This window comes from Canis lupus, chromosome 4 (genome assembly GCF_011100685.1).
Source record: "Canis lupus familiaris isolate Mischka breed German Shepherd chromosome 4, alternate assembly UU_Cfam_GSD_1.0, whole genome shotgun sequence".
In the NCBI taxonomy this organism is placed as follows: domain Eukaryota; kingdom Metazoa; phylum Chordata; class Mammalia; order Carnivora; family Canidae; genus Canis; species Canis lupus.
In genome coordinates, this window is record NC_049225.1 from 2,155,363 (window position 1) to 2,171,360 (window position 15,998).

At 36.8% G+C, this 15,998-nt stretch overlaps 1 long non-coding RNA gene across 15 annotated transcripts in view; it reads right to left on the minus strand.

The window, feature by feature from the left end:
- Positions 1 to 15,998, minus strand: part of LOC102151819 — a 125,287-nt gene that overhangs the window by 92,990 nt on the left and 16,299 nt on the right. For 9 of the 15 annotated variants that reach the window (XR_005357721.1, XR_005357715.1, XR_005357714.1 and 6 more), the window contains 3 exons: positions 5,871 to 7,012; positions 3,618 to 3,681; positions 690 to 801 (listed from right to left, as the gene is read on the minus strand). The exons of 1 other annotated variant lie outside the window; for it this stretch is intronic. This is a non-coding gene — a long non-coding RNA (uncharacterized LOC102151819). Of the gene's footprint in view, positions 1 to 689; positions 802 to 3,617; positions 3,682 to 5,870; positions 7,013 to 12,206; positions 12,681 to 15,998 lie in introns of those variants that run through there. 5 more of the 15 variants (XR_005357717.1, XR_005357710.1, XR_005357719.1 and 2 more) reach the window with 5 other exon arrangements.

A 15,998-nucleotide genomic window follows, 5' to 3' on the forward strand; every position in this document is an offset into this window, starting at 1 on the left:
AGAATCACATAAAGATTTGATCTTATATCCCTCAGTGTTCAGCCATAAGCTATTTGTTTTTAAAGGTCTTAATATCCTTACTCCATACAGAGGCCGCTTCTCCATCCTGTTCTCAAATATATGCATAACTCAGGAAGACCCTCATTCTGCTTTTCAAGGTGGGCCAAGAATATAATCCTGCCTCACACACTCTCATAATTATCTTCACTGTCATGTTCTATGTAGGGTTTCACTGTCATCTCTTATGTGCTCTGACAATGCAACCCTGCTAGACAATCCCATCAGAACAGTAAAATAATATTGTTTATTTTTCCAATTTCAAGCCTATTTGAATGTGTGTGTGTATGTACACACATACACACATATATATATTTCTAACCTGATCCAATTGATTCTCATACATTAGTAGGTCAAGAATATCTGTATATTCTTCCTAGGGTTTCCAAGGTCTTGGTTTCTGAACTTGAGAGCAACTGCTCAAAAGAGAACACAGTATAGTGTGTCTCTGCCCCAAAGTCATAATCAATAGCAACTTTTGCAGTTCCAAAATAACAGATTTTGCTGCCTCTACCATGGTCATTATGCTTTAACATTTTTGAAGTGAAGCTTCTATCACTTTTCCTAATTTCTTCAATGATTTAGCAGGAATAACTTTTATACTAAAAGAGTCCAGAAATAAAATCTCATACCTGAATGATGTCAATGGAAAATTAACTTTCCTTGTCTTCATTTCACATCTGGGAGAAAAGTTGATTCAGAGAGTTTAAATGATTTGCCAGAAAGGTCGCAGTAGTGATGGAGCTGATGGATTCAAAACAGGTGACTCTTATTCTAGGGCTACACTGTCTTATCAAATGTCACCAAATGTGACTTCTTAGCCACTGATGCTGTACGCAGCCAACAGTCCTACAGTCTATGTTTTGGTGGATCTCTAACTTTTTCATTTCTCCAGATATGTCAACTCAGCCCAGTCTCCTTCAATTCAATCTCATTAATGGGGTTCCCATTGGTTTCAGATCCTAAGTACTGGATGTGTAAAGAAGAGCTAGAGAAAAAGAAGAGTATTAGAGTGAAAGCAGATCAGCTTATTTCCTTGTCTTTTCCCTGGTTCAGAGAGCATCTCTCTTGCACATGACAGTTTTCCTATAACCTAGTGTAGCATTTTGAAATTTCAGTAAAGCAGAAGTGACAGTCCTGTAACTCACAAACTCCACTGAGATCACTCTTATGACAAACTTGTCTTAGCTGTCTGTATATAAATTAGGAATTCCTAAAGCTTTCAATATGAAAGTTGCCATGAACTGCTTTGTTTCAAACGGAAACCTTTGAAATGCTAATTAAAAAGTATTCTTTCCAAAGAGACTTTAAATGATTTTGGGGAAAGTAAACCTACTTTATTAAATTTTTACTGGGAAGTCCTGTGAGTGATTGGGCAGTTTTGTGAACTACTGCAGGACATGACGTATATATTTTAGAAGTCACTCTAAATCTTAGGGTGTGGCAGATAAAATGTTTATACTGATTATATTCTATTGGAAACCATAAATACAGATAGATTCAACACAGAATTTAATGATTTGAGATGCTAGGAGACAGAAAAAAAAAAAACCTTTAAAAGTATTTGAATTATCATCTTCCTTCTGAGATGCTCAGCTTCCTCAAGATAGAACATACCCTTTGGGGAAGATAAATAAATTTAATCTTTCTAAGGGCACAGTTATAATTGTTACTGTTTATACTTTTTGGTTTCTTTCTCTTTCCTTCCTTTTCCTTTATTTTCTTTCTTCCTTTACTTTTTCCATGTAATGTTTCCTTTTTATTACCTTGGAATTGGAATGTGATTGAGTGAATGAATAAGTATGCAAATGCACATAGCAGGAAGCAGGTTCTAGAGAACCTTAGGTAGAATTCTTTTTTTTAAATTAGTGAGTACTCCAAGAGAGCCAAACAATTACCCAATTTTGAGCATAGTGGAAGCATAGCTGCCTTCTCTCTGACCCACATCTCCTGATCTGTTAAATGGCTTGAGTAGCTAACAACTGCATAGCCTGAAGACTTAGGAACCATTCTAAACTCCTTTTTTCCTACCATAAATTTTCCAACCTCCTTCTCAGTCTATTGGCCAGCAGGGATCAGATTCTTTGTATCTAAGAATTGAATATTTTCATTCCTATTGAGATTTTGTGATACCCAATTTGTCCATCATTTGTATCATTTTTATCATATTGCATATATTATACACCACGATAAGAGATTTTCCTTTTGCTGTCTGGATATATTTGCTTTATTAGTATATGAAATGGAAAGGAAAGAAGGAAAAATAAGTTGTATAATAAATATCTTATAATCAAACATGTTCATTATTTTAAACCGCTGTGTCAATGCAATGTCATTTTTTCCTGTACACATTAATAAACAAAAACTATCATATCCTAGAAAATAGTGATCAAGGTTGTTTCATGGAGAAAGAAATTGAGAGAAAAATAGCATTAAGGAAAAATCAATTATATATATATAATATCTATATATTATTTATATAGATATTTATGTAGATATTATAATTATATATAAACAGTTCCTTATGAAATATACTGAACCAAATGCTTTATTTCTTTTAATTTGAAAATATAGTACAAAAATAATCCAATTATAACAGTAGAAGCAATGAGATATTTTGGGGCAAGTTTAAGAAGTTTTGATTTAGATACTAATTTATAAAAGTAAACCCTTCTTTGAGATGACTTGGAATCTCATAAGACTACCATATATTCATTAGAAGTTTTTTTTTTTTAATTTTTATTTATTTATGATAGTCACACACAGAGAGAGGCAGAGACACAGGCAGAGGGAGAAGCAGGCTCCATGCACCGGGAGCCCGACGTGGGATTCGATGCCGGGTCTCCAGGATCGCGCCCTGGGCCAAAGGCAGGCGCTAAACTGCTGCGCCACCCAGGGATCCCCCCATATATTCATTAGTTTTCCTTTTTCATCACTGCCATCCTTTTCTTGATTTGTTATAAACAATATGCTAGCTTTAAAGAATAATTTTTAGGATGTGGTTAAAAGTTTTTCTGTCCTAAGCTCTGGCAATCTATTTATTTTACTTTTTTCCCCTTGATTTCTTTTCTTTTGTCTGGAGCACAATCTATTATAGTTTTTAATTTTATTTTATTTTTCTTGTAGTTTAAACAGACTTTCTGTGGGTGGGAAGTTTTATACCTGCCTGAAAATATCTTTATTTTAATTTTTAAGTTAAGTTTTTTATTCTGAGATAATTATGGACTCACATTCAATTACAAGAAATGATACAGAGAGATTCCATGTAGTCTTTGCTCAATTTCCCCCAATAATGACATCTAACAGAACTATAGTACAATGTCAAAACTGGGAAAACGACGCTGTGATGATATTCATCGACACAAAAATGTTGCATATTTAAGTTTCTTTTTCATTATTGCTTCTCAGTATTCAAAGGCATGGATATGCCAGAGTTTGTTTAACCTTCATCAACTGAAGGACAGCTGAGTTATTTTCGTCTTTTAGCTCTTGCAGTGGGGAAGGGAGTGCCAAAAAATGCCATGTGTGATGGGTTCAAGTCAAGAGAAACAATATTTTACCTTGTCTGAGTGATCTCACAAGCCCTCTCTGAGGAAGTAGATGTTATAGCTTATTACTTGATACCTGAATATAAAAAAAAAAAGTTAAAAACAGAGCTAAAAATGTTGCAGGCAGGGAAACAATACTCCAAAGTTTTTAGATAAGATAGAGCTTATCTTATTTTGGAGAATTAAAGAACTTCACAAGGAAAGCTATAGAGTACAAAGGAGGAGAGGTGAGAATTTGAGCAGATAATCAGAGGTGAAAATAGAGTTAGTAAAGATCAGGTGAAGGATATTTCCTTTCCAAGGAAAATGTGAAGCCATCAGAGTGTTATAAGTAGGTGCTAAGGTTATCAGATGTAATTTTGTTAAAGATTTCTCTGGCAGTGGACTAAAGAGCAGAATAGTGGGAGGCCATATTAAATCCAACCAGATCAACTTGGCAGTTATTATAATAGCATAGTCTGTGATACTAGCAACTGAGAGAAGCAGATATATTTTAGAGCTAGTTAGGCTAATGAACATGATTTGATATGGGAAATGTGAGAGAGGAAAGGATTCATGAAACTCCTATTTTGTCGATGGAGAAATCCATATAATTAATTGAAATTGAGAACAAGGGACAAGGTATACGTTTTTGAAAGAAAAGAAAGTTTTGAAGAGAACAGTAGTGTCAAATGCTGTCAAGCAATCCAGGAAAGTTAAAGGCAAAAAGGTGCCATTAGATTCATCCACAAAGACATTTCTAGTGGCAGTGATGAGAGCAATTTGAGTGGAGAATTCTTTTGCCTCCAGGATTGTTATCTTTCCCTGGATTTTATCATAAAATTACTCAAGATTTTCATAAACTTGTTGATATAGGTCTGATTTCCAGAAATTTTAGATTGTCTCAATCTGAAAGACGTGTGATGACTATAGTGATGATTTGTCTTAGTACTCTTTGATACTCAAAGCTACATTGTTCTACCCCCAAAACATGCTTTGTTTTGAAATGGTCAAGGATAGTTATGTAGTTAGAAAAATTTGTGTTTCTTTTCAGAAGAAGGAATACCTGCTTTCACCAACTGGTTAGTAGTAGTTATAAAAGCCACAGAACCAAGCTTTTCAGGATAAAATGGCCCAAAGACTCCCCTAGGAATGATTCTCCTAGGCTCTCAGTTACCAGAGAACACTATTAACAATGGGTGTCCTGCAAGTTGAGCATGGAGCTCTGGTCACATAGCTTCTGGTGGAGTGGGAAGCAATGGCCATTCTTGGGCCAAGGGATTGTTAATAGGTATATGAATTTTAAATATGTCAAATTATATTATACATCATTTGAACAAAATATGAACATGTCAAATGTGAACAAAAATAGAAATCTGGTTTCACCTATTGAAGAATTTCTAAATAAGAGATTTTAATTTCTCCTCTCTGTAGGAAAGAATTCAAGGTGTGATTGATTGTCATTATGAGTATTTTATATATCACTCACTCATGGTGTCAGACTCGAGGACAGTAAACCAACAGCCCTGGGGTTGTAATGACATCTGGATTACTGAAGTCAAGTTCTGAGACATATTGCAGACCTAATCATGGGTATACTGTAGATGGTATTTTCACATACTTTTAAATTGCCCAAATTAGAGGTCCTTTATAATTTTCCCCCAAATTACACAAAGCTCCTTCTTCATGTTGAGTTGGCCTACTTCATTTTTTTCTTTTTACTTTGTCAGAGACTAATCTTGAGAAATGGTAGAAAATTTTCCACAAAAATGCCAGATATGTCCTTGCATTTTACATAATTACATAGATTACAATATTTCAGAAAAGTTCTGTATTTTAGCGAAGTTATTAGGATATTCACTAGTTTGAATAATTAACTGAATGGCTATCTTGCAAACCAAAGTCCTCCTCCCCATATTAGAATATCTAGAATGCTGTTTTTGCTCAGTCACCCTTTTCTCAGCTTAACATCCTTCAATGTGTTCTTCAAATATCTTCAAATATCTGAGGGTGGGGATTGGGGTGGAGAAGAAACATAGTTTACATAACTAGTTTAACATAGTTTATTATATATTAAATCATGGGAGCTCTTGGTTGACTCATCAACCAATAAAACTTCAGCCACTTCATTGGTAGGTATGTCCAAAAACTATTCTTTGTATCTAAGCACAAAGCCACATATTCTTCTGAGGATAGATGGCCTCAGTAATATCACAGGAAATGTTAGTATGCACGTGAATATCTGGGTCTCACTACGGTTATTGGATTCATGGTCCCAAAACTAACCTTCACCTTCTTCTTGTGTGTAGAAGTCTTGCCTTGCCTGTTTCTTTTTTTTTTCTCTCATTATAGGAATCTGTCATGAGTATAGTTTTCATCACACATTGTAGCAAAGCACTGAAAATGACAATTGCACAATCACAGGTGATATATTTTTATCTCTCAAAACAGTGAATGCTTGTCTCTGCTTTTATTCAACTTTCTAGAGATGCCGATACCACCAATCGCTTCTTTCTCTTGACTTCCATAATGCCATTCTTTCCCGTTATTTTTTTCTTCTTACTGGTTACTTTCTTGTTTCATTTGCTAGTGCCCTCATGTTTTTCTCCCTCACAGAGTGAAGTTTCTCTTGGAGCAATTCTGAGCTCTTTTTTTTCCTTCTATGTTCAGTCTCTAAATGATGTGAAACATCTACAACTTGTAATGATTCTCATAATTTTATCACAATCATATCAACTCATCTGAGGCCTACACTCATATATTCAGCCACTTACTTTGCACCTGCAATTGACTATCTCCTAGATACCTTAATTTAAAATATCCAAATGGAACTCACGATGCTCTTTCCCGAACTCACAACTCAATCCTCATTATCTGTGCAGTTGGAGCCACCACCCACCCACCAAGTATGTCAACCCAGAAATGTGGGAGGTGCCCCTGCTTTCTTCCTTTCCCTTACGTAACAAACTTCTGCAAATCCCATTGTTTATCTTCAATATATATGCGTTCAATATTCTTTCTTTACACCTCCATGGTTAGAGAGTTTGTAGAGATGGCCATCATTTTGTGTCTAGATAGAGCAACAGTTACCTCCTTCACCCTCAAAGCTGTCCTCCCCACAGCAGCAGAGGTGAAGCTTTGTCTCAGGCTTGCCTCTGTGAAACCGAGCAACCAGGGAAGCCACATTACTTATTTCTATTCTTAAAATTACATATAACCCTTGCATTCCACTGTGAAACAAAAGGCAAACAACCTTCAATTGCTCCTGTGCCTTCATTCTCACCAACCTTAAAATGTGGACCAATCTTTGAGATGTTAACGTTTATGTTGCTTCCAAAATTAGGTTGCAAAATCTATAGTTTCTAGGAAGAAACATGTCTTCTTACCATCTAATCTTTTGTGCCTCAGATATAAAGGTACTAAAATATCTGTGAAAAGCAAAAGAGAGAGAGAGAAAAAAAAAAGAGGGAAGGAGGGAAAAGGAAGAAAAGACAGAGGGAGGGAAGTTGGTTAGAAAAGAAATGTATATACTTGGTCTCAGAGGTACCAATAGAACAATTATTGAGAATAATCATTTGTGATTAATGATGGACATGGGGTATTATTTATGATGTTCTTCTTATAAGTTAGAGAGAAAATAAACCCAAAATAAATGTAAATCACCACCAAATGGATATTAATTAAATAATTCATTTTACTCCCACAGAGCAGATTCCTTTTTTTTTTATTCCTTTTTTTTTTTCAAGACTTTATTTGTTTATTCATTCACCCTGTCCTGAAGGCGGCACTAAACCTGTAAGCCCCCCCCACCCCACCCCCCTCCCGGGCTGCCCCAGAGTGGATTTCTAAGCATGCGTTAAAATCATGAATGCAAATTATATTAAAAGAAAAAATTTCTCCTATCATAAGTTTAAGTGAAAAAGTCAAATTCAAAGCATTAGAAATACTATATAAAATATTAAATATGGGGACACCTGGGTGGCTTAGGAGTTGGGCATCCACCTTTGGCTCAAGGCATGATCCTGGAGCCCCTGGATCCCTGCATGGAGCCTGCTTCTCCCTCTGCTTGTGTCTCTGCCTCTCTTCCTCTGTGTCTCTCATGAATAAATAAATAAAATATTTTTTTAAAATGTTAAATATGCTTTGAGCCCCATTATACATGTTGTTGAAAATGGCATAGAAAATTTATCTTTAAATATTTACACATGAATGAAAATTACAGAAACACTAATAGTTAAAATTTCCCCATTTATACTTCATGGATTTTCTAAACTATTACTTCATACTTTCTTATAAGTCAATGTTTAGCATTTTTATAAAATCCACAATAACATATTTAAGATAATCTGGATGTTCATTGGCATCAACATATCATTGAGTCTCCAGGGATGGCAAAGCCCCAAAGTGGAGAGAGCCTATGTCCCAGAATCATATTTGGAGAAGGGTCACCTACTTATTCACAAAAATTTGGGCTTTCTGTGACAAGCAATAAGTTTCTATTCCTTTGAACTACTGAAATTTTTGGGTTTCAGCTCTTGGTGTTATTTTCCCATGAATATTCTCAGGAAATATTATTTTCCAGAATGAAGTAAATGCGAGTATACGGACATTAAAATAACTTACGCTATTCTATTGTAGAATGATGATATCGAGTCTTGGATGAAATTTTTTACAAGTTCAAACAAGACAATTGGGAATAAACACTTTCCCACACCATTATGATGACATTTTCTTTCAAAATCAGATAACCTATGGTTACGAGAAAATAATTTTGACTTTGAACATGTAAGAACTATTTGGTGGACATGTATTTCAAAGTTTTTGCTTTTTCAAAGAAGTTGTTCAATTTCATTAGCAAAATCCAACATATGCTCAAAAGATCAGTGTTTTATATTCGTTATTATTAGTAATTCTATTTGCTTAGTAAAATATGATGTAAAATTAATAATTCATAACTTTTCTCAAATGTTATGTGTAAAATTCATCAACAACTCATTTCTGGTCCCTGATGAGTCAATTTCAGTCAAACTGACATGATTCCATAAGTTTTAATGGACTGTGGCACTTAACTCTACAGTCTTGAAACTAATTGCAATCTCAGTTTTGCATAAATTCATGAAAAGTAGGAGTTTTTCAATCATGTTCAGTATTTTAATTATACTCCATAGAATAGATTACTCATTTTACACAGGGAAAATGCACATTTAAAAGTATTAAATTGAAGAGCCACTCACATATAAATACTATCCAGTTCTCTCTCAAAGATAGTTTTCAAGAGGTGAAAATGTAATTTGGAAGACTGGACTAGAAAAAATGAATTCTTATGGATACTTTTTGTAATCTAACAGACATTTTTTTAGCTTCCAGATGAATGTATATACATTCAAGTATGCATTCCTATATATGTGTACAAAACCTAATTATGTTACCTTGTAATTGAACATAGCTTTAGAGAATGGCACTTAATAGGCTCCCAAATGCTTTTGAACCAAAAAGTCATTCTTGAAAAGGGCAAGAATTGATGAAATTTTATATAAACATTTATCATCTGAATTTTCCGTGTAGCAGGTTTGACACACTATAGGGATTTTGGTCATTCTTATGCTGTTATTTTGAATTTTGAGTCTTTTTTATTCTATTGTCACTGACAGGGGTTATAGGGGAAAACAAGGATTTAGACGGGGAAATCAGGATGTAGATAAATTACACAGATGTGAAATAAGGCTTTCTGCATAAAATTTAGAATAGATAGTTCTTCAAATTATAAAGGATAAGTTGTACCTAAGCACCTGGTTTCAGGGTCTTCTCAGAGAACCAGAGGGACTGAGTCCATGGTTTATTTGGTCAATGATCCCAAGAAGGAAAGGGAAGAACAAGAAAAAGTCTTAACAAGCCACTCTGAGCAATGGGAGCTCACTAACACTGGGAGTTCTGGAGAACAGAGTGCTAATGGCTTGGAGTGATCGTTAATGAGTGCTGAAAAAGGGCAGCATGGGTGGCTCAGCGGTTTGGTGCTGTCTTCAGCTCAGGTTGTGATCCTGGGGTCCCGGGATCGAGTCCCATGTCAGGCTCCCTGCATGGAGCCTGCTTCTCCCTCTGTCGGTGTCTCTGTCTCTCTCTCTCTGTATCTCATGAATAAATAAAGTCTTAAAAAAATGAGTGCTGAAAAAACTGGGGTTTTATCTACCCAGTCACCATCTTTTTATAGTTGAGGGCCATTTCCATGTTTAAATCTCTGGCGTTTGCCATTTACCCTCAAGATGCGTGCTGAAGAGCCAGGGACTGAGCACCTATAGCATCTGTTCCAGTCCACATCTTATACAGCTCAGGTCCATTCATTCATGTGCACTCCCTTCTCTCCAAAAGTAGTTCTATTAACAGCTGGTCTCAGTTCCTTTAAAATATGGCCTATAATAAAAAGGATATAGGTTCCAAGAATGTCATTGATAGTCATCACCTCCATGTTCTTCCAGCCATTTAAGGATTTCCCCTACTGCTAGTGTTTATGCTCATGTAGCCTGCTTACCATTCCATTCATAGCTTCCACCTCTGCCCCTGAGCTTACACCATTCAGAGATCACAAATATTTAAATAAACCCAAACATCAAGCTGGCTGAGGACAGAGGTTGGATGACTTCTGCTCAGTTCTTTCTATCTACAAGGTTGTTCAGTTGCTATTCTATGGAAGATGCCTTCTGGTGGATGTTGGTGTGAAGTATGAAGATACATACACTGTGCCTACTCCATGGATCCATCTACATGACTCTCCTCCAAGCTTCCTTGTCTGTAGTCCTCAATCTTGCCTTTTCAGGCCCTGATCAATCAGCTAGAGCAATTTTCCTCTGCCCCCATGGGTATTTCCTTTCTTCAAGCTATCTCTCCATTTACACTATGTGTCCATTTCAAATCTCTGCCCACTATAGGATTTCCCCTTTACTTCCTTCTGTAAGGGGCATCTCTGACTTGGGCTATTTTATAGTAACAGTCATTTTCTGATCACACGAACCTACAGAACTTCTCTTCCTTTGAACCAGGCTTCCTTCTTCATCATGATCAGATTGTTGTAATTTTGCAAAAGGACTTACATGGAAACTAGGGAAGAGATGTCTGTGCAATGGAGTAAGTGACATAGGGGCAAGGACTGTCTGTCTGTGTCCTCATTAGTGCCATTAGAATCTACTGAACCAATTACAATGGTACTATTTTCATCACATGATGGATTGTTGCTGTGCCTGTCCAATGCCATAATTTATAGATCTGACCATACCATTTGTGAGATGGGAAGCTCTAATTGCATAGTCATCTGCAAGTCCATAATCAGAAACTGTTGCATGCCACCAAAGCCCGGAGCCACTTTCTGAATGATGAACAGTCTGATGCTCTAGATGACATGGCCTTGCTCCAGATTCCTATGTCTACACTGTGGCTTTCTTACTGGGGCTTACTAGAGAGTTCATACAGCACCCTTACCTATCCCATATAGCTCTAGCACCATGGGATGTGCCTGTTCACATGGTCCTAGCAGCAGGGCTCCTTATCTCTAGCTTGAACCTACTGAAGAGCTCACTTTGAATAAAGCTTACTCAAAGCAGTATGCCCAAGCATTGAATATATACTGTTTCCAAAATCCTAAAAGATATAACAAGCTATACCTTAGGAGCTCTTGGTTTCCATTCTGGTCTTATTTCCTAGTACAGCAAAAGTACCCACTCTTTTCCTGACAGTTACTTGCTGCTATTCTGGAATGGTATCATTCCTGTTGACATTTGGAAGACCAGTTTCATTGAAAAATCTCCCATCAGAAACCCTGACCTACAGAATATAGTTATCTCTGAGATTCTTAACAGTAATATTCTCTCCATGCTAGAGAATTCCTTAATGCTTTATTGAGTAAGCTTATTCTGAGCCTCTGGGAAAAATAATTATCTAGAAAGTTCTCTGATATGACTTAATAAATCTATTCTAACACACCTCAATTTTTGAGCATTTTCACCCCTCTCTCAGTACTCTGCTACAGGACTCCTAGTACCTGCATCTCATTTTTGTAGACTTTCTTCACAAGCTTTAAGAAACCATTTTGGCAGTGCATTACTGCTATCTCCACATTTCCTTCTTGGGAAGTTAAAATCTTTAAAAAGACCCCCCATGTCCATAAAACCCCAGATATTTCATCACTGCACCTCAATCAGCACACACTCTAGATACTTCTCAGGATCTCAGCTAGAATTTGCAGTTATTTTGGTGAATATATTTTTTTCTCTTGTAGCAGTGCAGAGAGCAAGATGGAATCTCTCATGGCAAGCAGTAATGTAAGCAGATAAGGGCATTGGACCTAAGACCAGATATTGACAATAGCAGCACAGGCTGATGACACCCAGTATCAATGAGTAGCAGAAGCAGAAGCTTTTGCCCAAAACTGATTAAACTCCTTTAAAAGGGGAGGACTTTTCCAGCACACCATTAGAATCTCCGGATGCTGACCCTTCCATGTCTGAGTGCATCAGAAAGGCAACTGCCACCAAAGGCTCTGCCCAATCCATCTCTGAACAGAACAGAGATCCTCTGCTGCTTGAAGATAATAAGCAGGACACTCTGAGAGCTAGCCCAATGGGACTAAATCCTCATCTCAACTTCACACCCATAGACTGACTTTGTATTTGGTTTGTTAACTTACCCCTTGTTGTACCTTGTTTGTCGTGTGAGTTTGTATTGTGCTTTGCTTTGTGTGATGTGGATGAAGCCAAGTTAAATACTTAGCAAAATAACGAGTTTGAAATCCTGAACATGCTTTACAATTGTGTTAATGTTATAACTGAATAAAGCTGACATTGTGGAAAGACACAGCTCATGATATGTGCCTTCATAGCATGGTTGAGACAAGCAGGAATAGTACTTCTGCTGTTGCACCATGCTGAGACCTGACCTTCGTCATTGGTCTAGATTAAAGGAGTCAGTTAGGGATCCCTGGGTGGCGCAGCGGTTTGGCACCTGCCTTTGGCCCAGGAGACCAGGGATCGAATCCCACGTCGGGCTCCCGGTGCATGGAGCCTGCTTCTCCCTCTGCCTGTGTCTCTGCCTCTCTCCCTCACTGTGTGCCTATCATAAAAAAATAATAATAATAATAAAGGAGTCAGTGGCATTTCTTGAGGGCCTGTACCTTAGTTCAAATTTTACCTGGTCTACAAGCCAGTGAGGTTACTTACTGCTATAAAGAGAAGGGAAACACCCAGAAATAACCAAATAATCTGGGTATTAAATGTTAACATGCACTTCCACCTGATGTCTCCAACTCAAGTATGAAGGTATCAACCTCCTCTATGCAAAGCTTTTTGCTAAATACTTTAAGGCATCTTTGTCATACACAAAAAAGAGGGTAGAGGGGTGCCTAGGTGTTTTAGTTGGTTAAGCATCTGACTCCTGATTTTGGCTCAGGTCATGATCTCAGGGTTGTGAGATTGAGCCCCATGTTAGGCTCTGTACTGAGTATGGAGCCTGCTCTGGATTCTCTTTCCCCCTCCCTGTGTCTTCCCCATCACCCTTACTTGCAGACACATTTTCTCTCTCTCAGAAAAAAAAAGAAAAAAGTACAGCAAACTTTTGCAATCTCCAAGGTTAAGTCAGCTAACAATTGAAGTATTAGGATAATAATAATTCTAGTTTGCCAATAATTGAATAGAGTAATCAAATAATCAAACAAGGGGTAATAGCAAATGAAGAGACAAATAGGTCACTGGAGTAGAATAAAGAAATACACTCCCATAAATATAAACTACTAATCTCTGACAAAGAAGTAAAAACAATACAACGGAGCAAAGATAATCTCTTCAACAAATGGTGTAGGAACAACTGCAGATCTGCATGCAAAAAAATAAGTATACAGATCTCATACCCTTAACAAAAATTAACATAAATGGATCACAGTCCGAAGTATAAAAAACAAATTATAAAACTCCTAGAAGATATCATAAGGAAAACAGAGATGACTATAGGGATGAAGATGCCTTTTCAGATACAACAAAGATAATGATCCATCTATGAAAGACATAATTGACAAGCTGGAGTTCATTAAAATTAAAAGTTGCTGTGCAAAAGATATTATCAAGAGAAAGAAAAGACAAGCCACAGAATGAAGGAAAATATTTGCAAAATACATATCTGGTAATGGGACCATTATCAAAAATATACAAAGAATTCTTAAACCTCAACAATCAGAAAACAAACAATTCAATTAAAAAATGGGCCAAAGATCTTAGCAGGTACTTCAGCAAGAAGATATACAGATGGCAAATAAGCATATGTAAAGATGTTCCCCATCATATGTCATAAGGGAAATGAAAATTTAAAAATGAGATTCTACTACATACCCATTTGAATGCCCAAAATCTAGAACAATGATAACACCAAATACCAGAAAGTATATGGAACAGCAGGAGCTCTCATATGTTGCTGGTGGGGAATGCAAAATGTTACAGCCACTTTGGAAGACAGTTTGGTGGTTTCTTACAAAACTAAACATATTCTTACCATACAATACAGAAGTCACATTTCTTGGCATTTGCCCCAAGAAGTTGAAAACTTATGTTCACCCAAAACCTGCAGAGTGAGAGATCATGAGGGACATAGATGACACAGGTCATGTGCGACCTAAGTCATCATGCTTTGTCCAAACTCACAGAATGTATAACACCACGTGTGAACCTAAAGATAAACTACAGGCAATGAATGATTAAGAGCATTAAAGTAGGTTCATCCTTGTTACAAAAAATATACTATTCAGGGAGGTTATGCATGTGTGGGAGCAGGAATATGTGAGTAATTTCTGTACCTTTCTCTCAATTTTTTGTAAACCTAAAACCTCTCAAAAATACAATCCATTAGAAAAAGACACATGTAAAACAATAACATTAACATTTCAAGAATTTCTGGTTTTCAAGTCGACTTTATCAAATACGATTTAATTAAGGAGTCCCTAAATAAAACTGGAGAATATTTATTTTTCTCTTATGTAAATTGCTGTGATCAGAGGTTTCTGTCAACATTTTAAGACTTTCCTCAGAAAGGAAGAGAGAGGGGCAGCCTGGGTGGCTCAGTGGTTTAGCGCCGCCTTCGGCAAAGGGTGTGATCCTGGAGACCCAGGATCAAGTCCCACCTCGAGCTCCCTGCATGGAGCCTGCTTCTGTCTCTGCCTATGTCTCTGCCTCTCTCTTTCTCTCTGTGTGTCTCTCATGAATAAATAAATAAAATCTTTAAAAAGAAAAAAGAAGATAGACCCAATAAACTATAAATTCAAGGATATACAATATAATACATTTTTACTGTGAACAAATACCAGTTTAAGAAGCTGAGCTTCTGACTTATTAAAATTGTGCCAATAGGGAAGCCTGGGTGGCTCAGTGGTTAAGCGACTGCCTTTGGCTCAGGGTGTGATCCTAGAGTTCTGGGATGGAGGCCCACATGGGGCTCCCTGCATGGAGCCTACTTCTCCCTCTGCCTAAGTCTCTGCCTCTCTCCTCCTATGTCTCTCATGAATGAATAAATAAAATTTTAAAAAAATAAAATAAAAAATAAAATTGTGCCAATAAAACATCTCTAGGGCATTATTAAATACTTTCACAAAAACATCTCTCACTTATTCATGGCCAAAACTATTTCCTTTTCAGCATCTACTTGATTAATCTATATGTTCTTACTGGTTGGAATGGATCGTCAGACCTGCTCACAGGTCTCCCTTGTAATAGCCCTGCTACAGGTGACAAGGTGACAGATTGGAGATCTATGCATTTATCATCTGTATGCTTCCCTTGACATCTGAAATGACTCCTGACAGTACCAGTGCTAGAAAACAATTATGGTAAGAAACCAGGTAGGGAAAATGACTTCAGTGCAATTCCTAGGAGACAGAGCAACCTGAGGTGATGCATTGGAAGAAGAGCAGAGTAGAGCCATTGGGGGAGAGACCTTGTAAGTGATCTCAGTTACAGACACAAAAGGTCTCTTTACTAACACAGTTTGAGCAAGGTACACAAGACTCATTCAATATTTAGAAGGCTAAATTATCTTATAATTTCCTGACAATTTGGGATGAAAATTGACAAATATCCCAGAAGGAGAAAGCACCCCTCTGATTAAATAGACTATCAACAGCTTCACTGCTACAACCAATGCAGTTCTCTTGTATAGACGAGCTGGTTTGCTATGCAATGACAGGTTTGATCATCCATGTCATTGTGCATAGATAAACACTAAACCTCCATGAGCTTTGATTTTATCATCAACAACGTGGGTATAATTATTTTAATAGCTTAAGGACTATCAGAGTAAAAGGGTTTGCAAATTATACAACTCCCAAGCAAAAGAGTTTTCTCTTATGTTCTTAACATCTATGCTATAAATTAATTTAAATGTTAAATTTGG